Raw genomic sequence first — 6000 nt, 5'->3', positions numbered from 1 at the left:
CTCGTCAAATTAGCCCAAGCAATGAAGAAGGTCACTCTTGTTCCAAGATGGATTTTACATCGTCCTTGATAAACGCATTTTTTTGTTGTTCGTGCCTGATCAATGGAAATAGCAGAGAAAACCCGTTTCGTTTTTGCACTGTGCAATTCCTGATTTATTTTGAGGTGTTTTGTAGGGGGTTCTGTCATGTCCCTGAGATGGACAGGAATCCACCTTGCATACATGTAATGTGTGATCTAAGGCATGTAACCAAGTTGCATGCTCTGTTAGAGCTTCCAGATTCACAAGAAATGATCGAAGTCGAAGGGATCGAACATAGGTCAATACACATGTTGCTCAAGTTCTATAACAATTGACCAATACTGAAAATGAGGACACGACAGAGCTAGATGTCTTTGCACCAGTCTTCAAACTTTAGGATTTTGTTTCTCTCGTCTGAGCAAGCTACTCGGTAAGAATCCTAAGCACGCTGCTGAAGTATATAACAAGGTAGAGACGGTAACCTCGTGATCTCTTCTGTAAGAGAAACATGTCGAAATATCCAAATCTTGTCTCTATTCAGGCATGTTTTATCACATATATAGAGGATATCTATATTGTGTGATTTGATATTGGCTTTATCCAAAGAGTTGAAATCGTGTATATATTCGCGAGGCTTCAACAACTTGGATAAGCCAAATGAATATCAAATCACACAATTATAGAAGTTCTATTTATCTCATACGACTTTCGTTTTAACTAAACTTTGAGACTTCCCCTGAGAAACTACATGAATGATTCAAAATTCAAATTGATGACGTTTAACTCGATGACGTAGTACCATCGATGTTGACATGCCTCAAAAGAAAGTAGATCGTGTTCAAAAGTTAAAATTTTTGCTATCTGCGTCTTTGTAAACATTGTGTCATGGTGCGGTACTTTTTCTTTTGATGTTGGCCATACTTTAAATCAGATAGAAAACCTTTGCAATTCCAACGTACTATAACTTCTAGCTACCTTCCAATGTACCGTACAATAACTTCAAGAATTCAATAGTTTTTAAATATTTTTTCTTCAATTTCTGTAAGCTTATACAACATATCTAGAGGAAACATGAGAAATCTCACAGAATCTAACCCCACCCACCCCCCTTCACTGTGTAAATGCATACGTGACAGGGATGGGGTAATTGAACAAAAAGTAATTGTACTTGACTGTAATTAATTAATTACATTTTTTGTAAAGTAATTATAAATCAATTAATTACATGTTTTATAAAACCTGTAATTTAATTAAAGAGAAAGTCAAAGTAATTGTAATTTGATTTATTACTTTTTAATGTAATCAGCCCCATCCCTGAATTACGTGAAAACCATTTTCATGAGGAATACATGTAAACTCATTAGTTAACTGCTTTAAACAAAAAATAAAAACAATACACGGAATTTCACGAAAAACATGTATATTCAAATGAAAACAGATAATTTAAATCTGACAATATTGAAAACACGCGCAGTTTGATGATTTTCTTAAAAGTACCTGTTTCCTGGGTTCCTTGAGTTACATGCACACTGATACATGTTCGTATAATATACAAGTATGCATTCAGACTTTTTCACAATGCATTCCATAATTTTGACATCTGTGGCTACGGTACTCCAGTCGGATTTCCTCCGGACATGCAACCATATCCGTAGTAACAGTAATGAAATTTTGCGGACGGATTCAGGTTTTTTGAAATATTCAAACTGCTTAAATTAATCCATCAAATACATTTGCACACTAACATCGCTTGGCTTTCAAACTTGTGTTATCGCACCATCGCCTGTGACGTAATGTCGTGCAGTTTGATGCACCAGTGACTCGCCATGACACAAGCATTATCGCGCCATTTATTATACAGAGAGGCTTCATCGTCATCGACTGCCACGCCTCTCTGTACTAAACCAAAGTAAAGTACTGTAAATAACATGTGACAATTGCTTCTTTACATCGTTATCGCACCATTGCTTCATCGTCATCGCAAAATTATCTCCATCGGCAAGTGGTGGCATCTCCATATGAGTGAAATATTCAACCCATACAGAATCAAACGAACTAATGACTGAAAGTTGGTGCGATTCTCTGAATGACTTGAACTTTTATATAGTGGCAAGTGCATCTCTATGATAAAAGTTTTTGATACCCTAAACTGAAATCAGGCAAAAATTGGTTGCTATGTTTTATAGTTACCATGGCAACATGTCTTAAAGTTCGAAAAATGGCATTTTTTAACTTAGTTAACATTTGCGGCAAAGCAAACAATTGGCAATGACTGTTTCCAAAAGTTGAATGTCAGATGTCTCAAATATATGATAAACATGTTTGGTAAATCAACTATTACATACGTTACTATGGTAACAAAGAATTCAAAATTAAAAAAAATATTCATTGAATTTTATAAAGTCATACACGTTAAAATGAATAGCAATTATAGGATGAAATATGACCAAATAATAGAAAAAAGAGCCTTGAAACATATACCAAGAACAAAATATGATATTTCATTTTGGTTGGCAATGGTTGCCCCACAGAGAGCCTTCAAAGTAACACTCTGTATGTTTCACAAAATTTACATAACTGTTGATCTTTTTGAAGATGTTGGTGTGCCATCGAAAAAATTCAAGATTCTTTAAATAGAGCGTTGCTATGGAAATAAGCAGAAAATATATGCTTTAAAAACTGAAATATTTTCTGTCCTTGGATACGTACCCTTAAATGTAGATTCCCAAAACTTTTATGATTGATATTTATTAACAGCTAACACTTTTAATTTTGACATCATCCAATCTCTAAGTGGACGAACTTTAATATTAATATAAAGTTGTAACATTTTCCCTTCTTGGTTACCATAGCAACAGTGTTGTTTTCTTCATCAAATTTTAATATGATATTCAACTTCAGTTCTAACAGATAAGTACGTACAAGCTGTTTCAATTTGTTTCTTGGTGGCAATAATGCAGCAAAAATAATTCACTTTTAAGTACTGCTTTGTCTCCATGGTAACAATGCAAAGTAGTAGTTAAACCCAATTTTTCTTATGGTTTTGGTGTTGTAAGGTCCATAGACATTTTTAAATAGCATTAACCCAAACTTAGTTATTGGTTTTGCATGGTTACACTGTGTTACCATGGCAACCATAAAAGTTATTTATAGAATAATATTGCTTATACCTATGTACTCAAGGTCAAACATTTTCATTGTTTTTCATTTACACCTACATGTACATTACAGCATTTTAAATGTATTCCAAATGCATCCTTGGTTACCACTTACTTAGAGATATATTCTAAACAGTTTCTTTACAGTATAAGAAAGCATTTTTGTGAGAATGACTTGTTTGCTTTTTTAAAGATGTTTAAAGTGAAAATCTTTTTTCAAACTTTTCCGGCTGTTGCCAACAACAACTTTTTGTTTGATATTTGTTTCTGCTAAGCTAAGCATGGGTGAAGTTTCATCAAAATTCTGCGTGAAAACGGTTTAAGTGGTTACAGAGAATGGCTATTAACTCTTTGTACCGTTTTACGGTGGCAATACAAAACGTGCTAGGCAAGGCTAGTTGTACCATAGACATAAATCGATTTATGTCTATGGTTGTACTAAGTTGTAGATTCATTTACACCTACATGTACATTACAAGGTAGTATAATGTAAGAAAGCATTATTAAAGATGTTAAAGGAATCTTATAACAACAACTTATCTGCTAGGCTTTACTTTCTCTGAAAACGGTTTAAGGGGGGGGGGGGGATCTGTCTTCAAGTAGCCCATACAGGTACAATTGTGCCTTGATAAAATAAGACACTTCTTTGACAGGGATCGTGTCAAAACCGGAGGTGCTATTGATAAAGCATCTACCCGTGAATAAAGCATAAGTTTATCTCATGGGCAGTATCCCACACACGTATGAGATAAATGTTATTATTGCCTTTTTAGCTCTTCTGAGCCAAAGGCTCATAGAGATAATGCTATGGCCATTTGTGCGGTGTGCGTAACCTTTTTAGAATATGAGCCATAACTCAAGAATTCCTTGGCCAATCAGTGCCAAATTTGTCACAGGGTATCCTTGGCCCAAGCCCTACCATTTATACTAAAATAAGGGTTGAGACCTTTAAACAATCTTCTTCTCCAGAACCACCAGGCAGTTTTTTCCAAACTTACATACAAGGATCAGGATATGTCGAAGATTAAAATTTGCACGGGGAACTACCCTGGGGCAAAGGGCGTGGTCTCAAGGTCACTTCAAAGTTAACCTAAATTTACAATTAATAAAAACGTGTATATTTTGATTATTATAAGGATTAGGATCATCAAATCTTGTAAGTTAATGCATCTTAGGACTTCACATTATGTTATTTCAAAAATAGGTCACGGTGATCTACTTTTCAAACTTTGCGGGCATTTGTTTTCAAATTGATTTGAAGGCATATTTTGGACACTTTAAGGCCTATGATCATCAAACTTTGTCAGTTGATGCATCTTGGGTCCTTAAACAACGTCAACTTAAAAGTAGGTCACCATGACCTACTTTGTGAACTTTATGACTAATCCTTTTAAAAACAATTAATCCCATTATTTCAGACACTGGGAGGTTTAGAATCATCAAATCTTGTAAGTTGATGCATTTTTCGACCTTAAAACATATTTATGAAAAAGTAGGTCAATGTGACCTACATTTTGAATTTTGCTGGCATTTGTTTTTAAATCGTTGAAAACGCGTATTTTGGTTACTTTCAGACCTACAATCATCAATCTTGGTCAGTAGATGCATCTTGGGTCTTGAAAAAAATGTTAACCAAAATGTAGGTCACCATGACCTACTTTAGACATTTTATGGCTATATCTAAGTATTTTAATTAATTATTGGCTTAGAATCATCAAAGTTTGTGAGTTGATGTATCTTGGGTTTTCGGAGAGTGACGACCAAAAAGTTGGTCATGGTCACCTACTTTAGACATTTTGTGGCTATAATTATCTCTGGTACTTATTGACATAGAATCATCAAACTTTGTCAGTTGATGCATCTTGGGTTTTCGGAGTAGGTCACTGTGACCTACTTTTGACATTTTATGGCTATATTTAAGTATCTCAAAAAGTAGGTCACGTATGTCACGACTTACTTTTGAATATCTCGGGTACTTATAAGCTTACAATTATCAAATTTTGTAAGTTTAGGCACCTTGGGTTTTCGGAAAACGTCGACCAAAACGTAGGTCACTGTGACCTACTTTTGACATTTTATTGCTATATTTAATTATATTTGGTACTTATTGGCTCGGAATCATCAGACTTTGTCAGTTTGAGGCATCTTAGGGTTTCATAGAATGTCGACCAAGAAGTAGGTCACGATGACCTACTTTTGAATATCTCAGGTACTTATTGGCTTAAAATCATCAAACTTTGTCAGTTTAGGCATCTTGGGTTTTTGGAAAACGTCGACCAAAAAGTAGGTCACCGTGACCTACTTTTGACATTTGATGGCTATATTTAATTATCTCTGGTACTTATTGGCTTAGAATCCTCAAACTTTGTCAGATGATGCATCTTGGGATTTCGGAGAACGTCGACCAAAAAGTAGGTCATGGTGACCTACTTTTCAATATCTCAGGTACTTATTTACTTAGAATCATCAGTCTTTTTCAATTAATGTATCTTGAGTCCTCAGGAAATTTCAATCAAAAGGTAGGTCACTGTGACCTATTTATGGTATTTAATAATTATATTATAATACCTTCAGTCTTAACTGGCTTCATATTATCAAACTTTGTCAGTTAATGCATTTTGGGTCTTATGATAAGAATAGAGATGGATGCTTCTAATAGAAGTGATAGATTGTACAGTTTATCAGAAGAGCGATTCAAGGCTCTGGGGCCTCTTGTTTAAAGAATATGCTTTAAATTTAATTGCAGATTTTTAGTATTGTCAATATACAATTGTCAAATTATACTATAAATAGTAACATCTGGCATATACTTATTATTAGC

Source organism: Saccostrea cucullata, unplaced genomic scaffold (assembly GCF_032062105.1).
Source record: "Saccostrea cucullata isolate Sc308-1 unplaced genomic scaffold, CSIRO_AGI_Scuc_v1 ctg482, whole genome shotgun sequence".
Taxonomy (NCBI): Eukaryota; Metazoa; Mollusca; class Bivalvia; order Ostreida; family Ostreidae; genus Saccostrea; species Saccostrea cuccullata.
Note: the sequence above shows the minus strand (reverse complement) of the source record.